Genomic DNA, 13,829 nt, shown 5'->3' with positions numbered 1-13,829 from the left:
CATTTCATCACCGGCAGGGTGGCGAGCGAGAGTAGGCTGAAGAGTAGTCTCATGTTGGCGAAGGTGAATCTGGAAATAACATAAGAAAAGGGGAGAATGGTAACTGCGTTCAGGACAAGTTAACACTCTGTTTCGAGCACCTGGAGAGCCAGTTGTGGTGAGCTAACCGGTAGCTATTAGAGTTTTCTATGTTGACTATGTAGGTGTTCGGATGGTCTCCTTTTCGTATGATTTCTCCTTGAGATACACGTAAGCATTTTTGTGTAGGATGTGGTACTGCGATCCAGACAAGTTCTCCAGGTTGAAATTTTGGAGCCCACGGGAGAGGTGTTTCTGTGTTTCGTGGTTCCCACAGGGCCTTTCCAACATTTAGATTGAGAACAACTTTGCTTAGGTGTTCGGTCCAGTTTCTGTAGGTTCCATTCCCTTTGACTCATATTTGTTCTTTTATTAACCCGATGGCGCGTTCTACGACTCCATTGGATTGAGGGTGGTACGGGAGGTGATGGTGCCAGGCGATATTGTATAATGTGGCAAAAGTTGATATCGTTTTTCTGGTTAATAGTGGTCCTCCATCAGAGTGGATTGTTTTCGGGGTCTGCCAAAATGCAAAAATGTTTGTGAGGGCTTTAGTTATCTCGCTGCCACGGGTCTTATGAAGGGGTAGTACTGCAATTTGCTGGGTTCCTAGATGGACAGCAACAAGTCCCTTGGTTGCCCCCTTTGCTCCAGGCAGGGGTCCCATGAGGTCAACCTGCCAAACCTTCCCTGGGGCAAAGTATTTTGGGTCATAAGGACCTTGTTCTGCTTTGTGGGGGTGTGCTTTTTCTTTGCACATTGTTCGCATCCCATTGCCACTTGTCTCCAGAGGCGTCATGGACCATGTTCTTGACTACCTCTTGTGTATTGCCAGTGATTGTATGAGGCCTTGGTTCCTAGGTGGCCCCAGTGTTTGTGTAGCCATCTGATATATGGTTCAGAGTGTGTTGTGGATGTAGTGTAGATGGTGTCTCTGCAAAGTGGGTCTTAGAGCATCTTGTCGATGACTTCGTGAATGGGGTCTGTCTCAGGTTGGTGGGATTTAGTGTGTTTAATTAGTAGTAGTTTTTTAAATCTTTCAAGTGTTGTAAAAACGTCTTCCCACAGGTCTATGTACTTAGAGGGATCTGCTGTTCCTGTTACTATTCGGTAAATGTATTGGGAGTCGATGGCTATAACTGGAACAAGTTAAGTGTTATTGTGATCGTTGAGACAGTGTTGTAACATAAGGGCGAATCCTCATAACTCACATAGCTGTGGAGAGTCGCCAGACTCTGCATGACATAAATCAAGTTTATGGCAGGGTCTGCAGTAAAGTCCAAAGGCTCCTCTATCTTTGGATGTACTGTCAGATGCCATCCATGCTGCTTGACTCATTCCATAAAGGGTTACTCTCTGCGGTATTTCTTCTGGTGGGGGTGGGAAATTATGGTGGCTCCAGTTGTGCCAACAGTAGTGGTGTTCGAGTACTAAAGTGCTCCACATGGACACTTCTCCTCCGAAAGTAGGGTCTGGCCGGCTCGGGTCTAGAAGTGGTAATAGTGTTCCTCCTGGCAGGGTGACTGACCATTGTTCTTGGTGTAGGGGTTGTGCTATTTGAAGTGAGAGTAGTGCTTTCCCTATAATCCTGTAGTGGAATTGGCAAGTCTGGAGTGTCTTGTGTGTATTAAAGATTAATTCTCCTTCGGTGTTTTTTGCGGTCGCATAAACATGTGTGCTGGTGTATCCTGCTATAATGTGTATTGGTTTGCTCAGATTATAGGCTTCAAGGCGGGTTTCTAGTGTGAGTAGGTCTGATAGCTTCTTCGTGTCCCGAGGTGTCCAAGGGTGTTTCTTCTGCTGTTTATTTCGCAGTTGAGTTTGTATCCTGGCTAAGGCTGGCAAGTGCTGAGAGGGTATGTAGGAGCGAAGTCATACTAGTTGGCCTAGTAGGGTTTGGAAGTCCTGGCGTGTCTGGGGTGGGTGAGTCTTCCAGTTTTGCTGGTTGGGAAGATCATGTGCCGTCCCTTGGCGGGTCGATTTCTCGAAGGTGGTACCCAGGAACTGAATGCATGTTGTTGGTTCAAGGTTTGACTTCTTGTCGTTAATTGTCCACCTTGCTTGTTGTAAATGAGTGACTAATTGGTTGGCCTTTTGTTTGACCTTATTTCAATTGAAGCCCATAATAGCAAGGTCATCGACGTAGTTCCAGACCTTCACATCTTGATCTTCCTCTCCTGCCTTCATCATAAACCGTTGAAGAGTAGCATTCATTTCAGAACACACTAGAGCTGGAGAGTTGCTGTAACCCTGGGGGGACACATTCCATTTGTACATGCTTCCCTCAATACACATGTTGAGGAGGACTTCTTCGTCGTTGATGGGGATCAAGAAAAACATATCCTTTAGGTCAATTGTACAGCCTACCCAATTCTTGGTTTGTACTTGTGACATTTCATGGACGATTTGTGACAGGGTTTTGGACTGGGGTTGGGCCAAGGTGTGGCATCTTTTATTGACTTCTCTATAATCAATGACAAGACGCACTGCTGTTTTGTTTCCTGGTTTTGGTATCCCCCATCCTGCTGACAGGTATGTGCTTGTTGTCATCCGTTGTATCTTACCCTCATCTAGGAGGCATTGAAGTAGTATTTCTAGAGCGGCTCTATAGGTTTCCCTTGTTGGGATTGATTTGTAACGCCAGCGACTAAGGTGGGTAAGTCTGGGCATGTGTATCTGCGACACTTGAATGGGTAATGCTTGAAGGACTTGTTCTTTCAGTTGCAGGGCTCGTATTCCCGGGATTCCAAGTAAGTTGATTGTCCCGAGTACTGCTGTCAGGCCTTTTGGGTAGTGGCTTGGAAAGAATTTGACTCGCCGTGCTTGATCGACTGAGTTAAGGCCTTGTATGAGGATTTTTCCAGAGGTTAGTATATGAGGGACAGTCAACTGTATAACATTAACTTGAGCTCTGGTGTCTAATAGGAATCGCACTGTAATTGGTTGTCTTTGGCTATCTGGGTGTCGTACGTTGATGTTACAATAGGGTCGTTGAACTTCATTGCTGCCGGAGCGACCATCAGCAGCTACTCATTTTTTGCCTTGTCTCGGAATCTTAATGTCTTGGCCAGTTTCTCTTGTCCAGTGTCCCCGAGTGCTCAGAGCTGCGACTTGCTGAGTCTGGATTTCGCAAGTAAAAATCCGAACATGGCCCATTCTCGTGCAGTTCTCTCGAACCGGATGGCCCGCTCATGAAGTGCCCCCTGAGGCCCTATCCGTTCATTATCGTTGCCTTGGGCTGGGGTACCGGTCATCGTTACACTCCAATTCCCTGTGTCCGTGGTGGCAGCAGGGTGCATTTGGGCTGTGGGTGTAGGTCTCGAGAGTGCCTGGAGTCATGGGAGTTGGCTTAGGATGTTTCCTGCGGGTTGGCCGACTAGTGGATCTAAAAGGAGGTGGAGGGTAATGGCGTGGTCTGCTCCGTAAACTTCTACACAGGCCTCTACTGCCTCGATGGTTGTTGGTACGGCTTCTGGATTTCTTAGGAACTGATGAGGCCATGGTCCATTTCGCTGAGCTGCGGTTAATCCCAGTTGGTGCGCTCTGGGATTCCAAGTACAATATGACGTCCCTATGATACTCAACAAAAGTTGTTCAGCAGTAGGGTCAGGTGGACGTCCTTCGTGCCATAAATGGGACTTGTGATCGACTTGTCCTGCGACGAGGGATGGAAGTGAAATGTTCCAGTGTACACTACTCATTATGGCTGTTAGATCAGTAACGTGTCCTCCACTCCATGAAGCTTGATGGGTTAGGTAGAAGGACTCATCTAAATCTAGTTGCTCCGATCCATATTCTATGATGAGATGACCCAGCCAAATCATTAATGTTTCATTGGATTTAATCCTTGACTCCTTATGTAATTCCTGCATCTCCGCTCGGGTGCGGGTGTGGTATGTGGTGGTGGTGTAGGTCACACCCTGCCCGTCGGTCATTTGCTTAACTAAAGTGACGGGGTAAGCAGTCATGGGTGGTGACGGCTCGGAGTCTCTGGGAGAAAGAGTTGGGTAAAGGTTTTCACTTTTCTTTTCAGTTTTGGTGGTAACTCCTCCCTCTTGACGTAAGGGGGTGGTGTGGTCGGTGCCATGGGCGGTTCATGCGTCAGTGGGAGTGGTTTCCCCTTCTCTTCCACCCCCTTTCCACCATGTTCAAGTTTTGGTGCTATCACACTGCCGCCTCCATCTTTGAGCGCTGGCTCTGTCACGCTGCCGCCGCCATTTTCAGGCACTGGCCCTGCAGCTTGTTCAACAGCCGTATGCGCTATTGTTTTTAATTGGGATGTGAAGTCATTGTTCTTGTGTAGCAGAATGGACACCTTGTGGAACAACACATTTATTATCTTCCCCTTATCCTATTTTGGCCCTGATCATTTTTGGCCATGCAGCCGTCTGATTCTAAACTTTCATGGCACTGTGTTAGTAACTTGTGCCCTTGGGACCCTTCTTCTAGTCCCGAGCAACTGAACTTGTCAGGCAGGGTTGGTTCACCGCCTTCCTTAACATGCCGAATACAGCGGGCTAACTCCTGAGCCAGGGTGGGGCTGATGGTCCTTGCCACTTTTACTTTGCTCAGGCTTAATGTTGCAGTCGCCTCTTGTGGTCGGTAAATGACTGCCGGCAACCGCATAATACACCCAAATGCTGCAGGGCTTAAGGTTACTGCCCACTCTTTTCCCTCCAGCAATTTCAGGGAAAGAGACCTGGTTATTTTATTCTTCTGGCTTACTCCCCCACTCTGATGGTACATGATGTGAGCCCAGAGTTCATCAGAATCAATGACCGAGTGTGAGCCCTCCCTCCAGGGGCAGAGGCTCACCAGCGTCCCCTCCATGTTCTCTGCTCCCTTCTGGCATCCTGTTCGTGATGCCATGTTGTGCCCTGCAGGGTCAGGACCTGAGGCACAATGAAGAGGTTCGTTTTGCCTTTAAGGGAGGGAGAGGTTTTTCTCTGTTTGTGGATCATGGAGCCTTCCGATCGCAGAACAGGGCACGAGTTTTGTAAATTGTAACACGAAATTTTTATTTGTTTATTTATGCACCGATGAACGAGGTGCGTAGGTACAGCGGCTTGATTAAACGTGTTTTGTTTACAAAACAAATTAACAACTTTCTCTTTCTCTCGCGGATCACGGTTCGGTTCGCTAATCCGGTCGGTGCACAGGGAAAGGGTACACTGGGAGAATTGGTGGCGGAGAAGCGCTGACGCAGTTGGCCAGACTGCGGCAGAAGGGACTGATCTGCTGGTCCCAAAATGGCTTCTGCCATGGTGCGGACTTGGCACGGCTTTTAAAGACTTCCCTCTTCTCCTCCCCCCAACGTCAGAAGGGTATGCTGTTTTTGCGCCTTTTCTAAGCTTGTGGGAGGAGCTGGGTGTTAAACGTTGTGCTTGCAGCACTCTAACTGAAGTGGAGTACAAAACAAGTGGCATAATTACATTTTCTGTTGTGTTTTTAATTCTTTTCTTAATTCCCAAAATTCTATTTGCCTTTTTGACTACTGCTCAACATTGGGCTTAGTGCATGCTGTTCAAAGATAACTATTAAAAGCTCAGTGTTCAAGCCATGTTTTCAGTGATCAATTCCCAAGTGCTCTGCAGTTTGCTACATGAGCAATACTAGAAAGCAAAAAACATAACTCAGATGAGAACTCCTCTTTCACTCAGTTATAAAACAGTAGAAAGCATTTGAGAAAGAAAAGCTAATGCCCATATAATATAAAAGGTTTGGTCAAGTATAAAAGGTAGAGCCTTTGTAAGTTGATGCTAAGATTCAATTCTATGAGTATTTATAAAGTATTTACATATTTTAAAATATTGCTTAATGCCCTTTTTAGGATTACTCTCCAAAAAATGTAATGCAAAAATAGAATATATGAAGTGATTTTTTAAAACTTCAATTTTTCTACCTAGATAATTTAAAATGATGTGTGCTTATCCTTAGAATTAGGAAACACTTTCAGTTTGAAAATATTTCTCAGCCCCATTAGAACAACACATATAAACACTGTTAAATTGTAAACACATGGCATGCTATTAACATAATGGGAATAAAACAGGTGCAGTGAAATTTCACTTTGTCTTAACTGCTCTACCAGTCTGGTCTCAGTTTACACAGGAGGCTCAAATATCTTTCTATTGCACGCATTTCATTCAGCCATTTTACTTTTAGCTACATTTGAAGTGCAAACGTATTTTAATTCTTCACAGGACAAACATAGTTCCACTTAAAAAGTCCAAGTAATGATACCATCTACCTGCAAAAGTAACTCATAGGCAACACAAAATACCGTACCAGTAATTTATTTGCCTTTTCGACTACTGCTCAACTCTGGGCACAGTGCATGCTGTTTGAAGTTCAGTTCAGTGTTCACTCCAAAGGTCATCATATATATGTGTGTGTGTTTTTATATATATACACATCTCCCCTAGCCATAGGTATTGTGCAAGACAACAACAGCTCATCCTGCATAGGACCACAAAGAAGTTCTGTAAGGGAAAGGAAAAGAAACGACTGATCGTAGCAAGTGTGTTATTTTAATATATTCTGTGTGTGTGTACCCTGAGTGTGAATACACACACGCACGCACAGACACACACACACACACACACACACACACCCTGTCCCCATATTTACCTCAATCTAAGATGACCCTGAATTTAAGATAACCCCCCAAAATTAGATTCTATACATGGACAATGTATAAATTTGTTATAATTTTCTATGTAGAGAATCTAATTATTGGGGCTCTCCCCTTAAATTTATTTCCCCCTCCTCTGCTGCAGCATCAGTAGCCCTGGCTCTACTACTGGGATGGGCTACGGCTTGTGAAAGTACATGATCTGTGCCCCAGGCTGGAGTGGGTATAAAACCTGTCTGCACTGAGCAAGGGTAAGCAGCCAAGGTGGGTACTAGGTTTGGGGTTGAGTCTGAAGCTGCAGGTGGGCAGATGGGGCAGAGGGAGGGGGTGCAGAGGCAGCACTGAAGGGGGGCAGGCAGCTGCTGGGTCTCTAAACCCCAATCACAGCTGGAGCTGGAGAGAACTAGAGTAGGAACCAGAAGAACCACCACAGCAGCTACCTGTCCCTGTGCCACCTCATACTCAGTTCCATGACAAGGGGCTTTTCCCCCATGATAAATGGGAAGAAGAGGGGAGGACAACTTCATCTTGGAATTGTGTGTGTGTGTGTGTGTGTGTGTGTGTGTGTATTAGTAAAATGCAGCTGTCATTTAATGTAAGAGAAGAGGGAGATTATATATATTCTCTTTACAGTGAAGCTTATGAAAGCTATCATGAATCATAGAAATCATAGAGAGGTAAGGACCTCCAAAGGTCATCTAATCCAACCCCCTGTCTGAGGCAGAATCACCCCTATCCTAACCATCCCATACAATCCAGTATCTAAACTCTTCATAAAACTGCCATCAGCTCTGATATAGCACAACACATAACACCTTAACCTGCCACAGGTAAAGCAGGGAAACCATGGCAGCCAGCTTCCTGCTTCTATAAAAGTTTGTTAATATATGCTGAAGATATCTCAGGTAGAGGGCCATGTCCTGCTAACTACATAGTAAGGCAAAACCTCACACAAACTACACTATCAGGTAAAACTCCTTCCTGAGCCCAAATATGGTGATTGTTTGACACTGAGTGGAGGGGTAATACCCTCTAGCCAGGAACCTCTGGTTTTGGTCCCAGCAGGAGCATTGGCATACATTGTTGACTTTGATGGATCAAGGGCTGCCTCAGGCACTCTCACAGTTCTGCCTAGACATTTACATGCCAAACAATGCATGGAGGACACTGCTTAATATACAGAGTTAGAAAAAGGAGAGTTACATTATTTTTGGAGCCAGCCACATTTTTTCTGGGAGACTCAGTACCCCTTGTTGGCGGTCTTGGGCTCACCAGACTGGCTGTGTATACATGGTTTTAGAATTCACATTAGTAAGGATATCCTCTCTGCTTCAAATACGGTTTCCTTTCACCTAGTTCCTCTCTCACCTTTCTATTTATTTCCTAAATCATCCCTGCCAAAGATAGCATCATTGAAGGTTGTAAAAATACTTTAGAGAGCATTATTTTTTTCCCTTTAGAATATACTATATTGCTTTAAATGTGCTTTCTAAAAGCTATTCACTCACCCCCACTTCATTTCAAATTTCACGGATTGAATGAGCTTCTTTACCATCAATACACTCAATATAGTTTTTGGGAACAAATGTATAAACATTCCCATTAGATGCTTTTAAATAGAATTTGTTGCCATGTTCAGTTAAATACTTCTTTGTTTAAAATTCTGAGAAAGCATTTTGGTTTTAATGGAAACAGATTCTTCAGGTCCTTCATCTCTTCTTATCACAGGGGAAAAAATTTGTGAGAATGTTTATGTTGTTTTTTTAAAAACTGGACTGTATAGATATATAGACTAAACTGCAAGCTAATCTTTGAAGAAGCCAATTCCTATATAGCAAGATAAGCTTAATTCGAAGTTGCATTATGCTATTTTCCTATGAATGGATAAGCTTCTTTTTTTCCAGTTTATCTTTTTGTGTCAGGTCCAAAGTTTGTGAGGCTACTGCAGATCCCTATGTTGTTCTGCAGAGATGGGAAAATGTTCTGAGAACTATTTCAAAGAAAACTGACAGCGCATGTACAGAAACCAGTCATCAACTCAAACAGAGGGAACCAACTACACTTACATTGAAAATACAATTGTGCTTTGCAATTTCTTCACTCATGGCACATGACAATCACAAATAATCAAAATGATTTCTATTTACCATAAATTAGGTGAACATGAAAGTGACCCAGTTCTTGTACAGTTGTGCAACACTGTCAGGCCCTGGCTTCAAACCAAGGTCCTTGGCCTGACCATCACAGCCATTCACACCACCATAACACCCTATAGCTGATGGTCCATACTGGGCAAGGCTGGCCTGAAATCTCAATCAGTGTAGACCACAATTTTGTACACCCCCTGGTCTGTCAATAGTTTGCAAAACAGTTAAATAATGGGAGCAATGCTTCACATGCTCCATGGATGAAGGGACTGGGAGGTCCTGGAATAGGTGAACTTCTTATCTTCAGTGAGGTAATGACCTATTCTTTTAGGTCATTAAGTGTGTGCAGTAGAGGCCTAGGAACAGTATTCGCTGGTGCTAACAGTGCGGCAAACACCCGCTGAGGTGAGCCAGGTAACGATGGGCCAGGCTTTAGAAGTTAAGTTTGTTTCAAAAGCCATGAGTGACAGGGCAGTCTCAGCCCTGATTGGTTCAGGAGATGATTGACATTGGTCCTGAGTGATGGCTAGTTGAGGATATTTAAGAGGTGTCACTGGGTAGAGAAGTGTTAGAATGAGGCTTCGGTGGTGTAAGTGACTCTGAGGACAGAGTTTATGCGAGTGTAAGTGTCAACCCTGCAGAGTGTAACAGAGTGAATGAGGGCCTGGGAGGCCAGTATCTCCTCTGTATGTCTGTGGTGGTGTCTGTGCTAGTGTGTTTTGACTTTGTGCACATGGAATAGCCAATATCCCTGTAGTGGGTGGAAGAGCAGCCAGAGTGTGCTTGCGAGTCGGTGTGAGAGGTACAGTCACAGCATCCGACAGCTGTGGGAGAGAGCTGAACATTGCTCTCTGGCACCCTCCTGGGTGGGATAATTGCTGTGTTTGTATTATTGTGGTATTGTTATTAAGATTGTATTGTTGTGTACAAAATTGTTTTGGATTATTGTTATTTGCTGATGTTATTGGGTTGTTGAATACATTTAATTAATACCCCTCATAGGTTTTACAGTCTAATTAATTAGCCATAGCATTGTGTTGGGGCTAGGCTGTAAGTCAATAACCCGATGAGAGAAGCCTGCCCACCTATAAATCCTTTAATTTCACTTGCATGAGGATTAGTTTAACTAGTTAATTGTCCTATCCACATTCAACACCAGGGACCAGCCCTACATCCACTCCCTGTCACCAGAGTGGCTGGTCAGGGTCAGGTGACCCTCCACTCACAACTCCCCCTTCCACCCCCAGTTTCCAGCTCCTGAGCAGGGACAGGAATTGCCCAGGCAACAGGTCTCAATCTGATCCCCAATTGCTTTGCTGCTCCCTCTGGCTTGCTTTCCAACCCCTCTCTCTGCTTGATCTCTTGGCGTCTCAACCTGGCTTGCTCTCTGACTCAGTCCTCTGCTTCATATCTAGGCTTCCTGACCCCACTTGTCCTTGAAGGCTTGAACCTCAATGCCTGATCCTCTTGACCCTTGTCAGCACCTCAATCCCTGAGTGGCCCCAGACCTGGCATGTTAAATAACCCTTTCAAAATCAGTTGGTGATCTCAATGCAGCTCTTAGAGTACAAGTAGCAACATAACAAAACCACACCCAGGGTTGTTACTAGATCACTCACTCTGTTTACAGAGTGGTTAAGAAATGAACAAGTTTCTTATCTACAGGTGGGGAAAACAGACTTTCTGGTTCAAGACTGACACATACTGGCATAGGAGTGTGAGGAAGCTGGCATCGCTCTAACCTCTGCTAGCTCTATTCTATGTGGGTAAGATGGTTTTGAGCTTCAGGTACATCAGGGAAAATTTTTCACCGACACACTTTATAAAAATTCTGTCCACCAACATTTAAACAGGAAAATGAAACTCGATAGCTATTCCATCTACCCCAATAATGCAATGAGAATGTTTTGAGGGTAAAGGTGGGCAGATGTTAAAGTAATTGTAATCAACTCCATTACTTGATACGCCATTAAATATTTTGCATGTGCCTGCTATCTGTCATCTTTTATTCGCATTTTCATAATGTCTGTTCAGTGCCTGGCATAGTGGTGCGTCCAGTCAATATCACAATAACAATGAGAAAATACCATTTTCAAGCTGTCTATTATTCCAAAAAAATCAAGCTAACAACTCAAATATCTAACATGAATCTATAGGTAATTCTATGGATGAGCTATCTGAGAAAAGGAATGGCTGGCAATAAATCATTTTAAGACTATGCTAATTGGCTAACTGAAAACTTTTGTAACAAAGGTATAACTTATCTTATTTTTTAAATAACAGAAACAACAAGATGAAAAATGAGATCTAAACAAACATGCTAAAATGAAAAGCAATTCATTTTAATTTGATGCTTCAAAATGAAGAAAATTGACTTTAGAGTCAATCTCATTTTTCATTAGATTGTTTCTGCTGCTAAAAATAAGGCAAATTCTTGATTTAACACTGTGTAGGAAATGCACCAGGGGATTCATGCCTTAGAATTAATTAGGAGTAATATTGTGCTCCAATTTTAATAGCCACACAATATAATTGTACTTTTGCTGAGCCTATCACAAAACATGACTTCCTTTTCAGCCAAAGTTATATAAGGAAATATGTTACTATCAAAATGTCTTTGCTACTAACCTATGTTTTTCATATTTTAATTTTTCAAAGAAAAGCCATATAATAAATTCCAAATAGATGCTTTGCAAGTGAAGACGTCAACAATATTCTCTCTCTAAATGGACACAAGACATCCATAGTCTACAACTTTTCATTCTGTCAATAAGATGGAAATTGGGAGTCCTTTGGTTGCAAAAACTCTGTCTGCATAAGAAAGGGGATATTCTCTACCAGCCAAACAACATTGGTGTTCACAATTTAGACAAGAGTTTTCTCATCCAGAATTTGGTAGTTGTAAAAGTTGACTGCACCTGGATTGTAGGACTTAAAAGGAAAGAGATACTGTGGTATAAAAGATTTTGAATGGCTATTGCCCTCAGAATTTTAGAAAAACAGGGTTGAAAGACAAGTCAGGAGATTATTTAGTCCAGCCCTCTGGTCAAGGCAGGAGTATCCCTTTCTAAACCATCCTAGGTAGGTACAGCCTATTTCAAACAAAACTGCACAGACAACATCTCATGCAACCCTCAAACCCAATGCCAGCAAACATCAAGAATACCCTAACTTGCCACAGGTAAAGCAAGGAAACAGTGACACTGTCACTGCCACTGCAAATACAGGAAGTAGTTTGTTAAAATACACTTTTCAGATCCAAGGAAAAGGATCCCACTCCCTGCTACAGAGGAAGGAAAACCTCACAATCCACACAAAATCTCATGGGAAAATTAAATAACCAAGAAGAGGACTCTGAAGATTACAGGCATTAAAAACAGTAAAATAAAAAATTGCACTGAAAATGTTCTTATTATACAAAAATACTGAAAGTATAAAAGTAAAGACTGACAGAGGCTGATTATTACTTGACCCCAAGTTTAAATATTTTGCCTTTTTTGGGGAAAATAAAAAGGTAGACAGTAAAAATAATACAGCAATGATGACACAAAGTAGTAATAATTTGCGGAAGAGGTCTGGACTTTATATATAGTGTTGTTTGGTATACACTAATAATAGCTGATGTATCCTTCTAATTTTCAACTGATTCCACTACTTTCAGACTAGTAAAATATAATTGTTTAATAAAAGCAGAATTGCTAGTAACTATTTGATTATATATCTTTACTAGTGATTTTTAAAATTAATAAAATAATAATTTTAAAGCTGTTTTTAAAAGACTGCCATAGTTTTGCATATAAATTTATATACTCTGGCATATTTTTTTTTTAATTATTTGGTTTGTACTTTGTTGACATTTTGTTTTTAATCCCTTGAGACAAATTAAATATTTGGAAAGAGAACTCTATCTTCATCTTCAGCATTCAAAATAATTAGATTAAGAATCCTATTTAGTACTTGGATAATGCAAATTCCAATTAGTAGCAGTTTGTAATCTACTTGAACAATGTATTTGCATATCTGAAAAAGCTTCTTAATAGCCATCAGAAAAGGCCTGAGGTGATTATTGTGCAATAAATCAAAGTTATTGAATTACTCTTTAGGACCTACAAAATTAGTTTATCAAGGTATACACATGAATAAGATGAGAAAAGCAAAATAGCTGTCATATTATAATTTCATTAATTTTCAAATATGGCCAAATAGATTTAGATTTTATTCAAATAAACTTTAGGTATTGACTTTCTATCCTTGATATCATTACCAAAAAAAAAAGAAGAAGACTAAAGTACTCAACAGCATATTGATAGATCCCTTTACTTCTGTGTGCAAAAAAAAAAACTAGTTAATTTTGTCAAAAACATCTAAATTTAAAGGAATAAACCAAGCAACATTTCTCTAAAAAAAATATATATATATTCTACCTTCTCTTCAGAGTGAAAACTATGCCATGCATTGATTTTTCACAGAAGAGAAAAGCAAATACTGGCAGTCTTCAGTATATAAGTGAGCTACCATGGACAGTTCAATACTTAACTGCCATTTCAAACACCGATTTATAAGGAAAATGTTAAACCAGACTGGCGCAGAGATGTTAAACCTAGTTTAGACCTGATAAGGAGATAAATGCACTTGGTTATATTTCTAGCCTTGTTAGGATGGATATCTCATACCAAAGAGCAATTTCTGTGGCAGGTATAAAGTAACACATTTCTGTTTTGAAATTTAACTATTAGTTTATCCTCTGCTATATTTTTAATATTATATGCTAACAATAAATGTGAAGCACAATTTGTATGAAGTCTTTTATTAGAAAACATTAATAGTTGGGAGAGATGTTACATGTTGGCCAAGCTTCTGGGCACAAAATGTACTTTCCTCAGGTCTGAGAAAGAAGCAGGTACCATTTAAGCTAACCAGTTAGTTACCTTTGATTAACTGTATTATGTTAATAAAATTGATTACTTAAA

General features: G+C 41.8%; 1 protein-coding gene and 2 pseudogenes across 1 annotated transcript in view; all 3 read right to left on the bottom strand.

Annotated features, from left to right (window-relative positions):
- Positions 1–13,829, bottom strand: part of MALRD1 (MAM and LDL receptor class A domain containing 1) — a 500,931-nt gene that overhangs the window by 366,549 nt on the left and 120,553 nt on the right. The gene's annotated exons all lie outside the window — the stretch shown is intronic.
- On the bottom strand, positions 3,177–4,046 carry LOC149864964 (uncharacterized; annotated as a pseudogene).
- Positions 4,043–4,947, bottom strand: LOC149864963 (uncharacterized; annotated as a pseudogene).

This window comes from Crocodylus siamensis, chromosome 5 (assembly GCF_052110815.1).
Source record: "Crocodylus siamensis isolate JL-2025a chromosome 5, ASM5211081v1, whole genome shotgun sequence".
Taxonomy (NCBI): Eukaryota; Metazoa; Chordata; order Crocodylia; family Crocodylidae; genus Crocodylus; species Crocodylus siamensis.
Note: the sequence above shows the minus strand (reverse complement) of the source record. Positions and strands in the feature narration are given on the sequence as shown.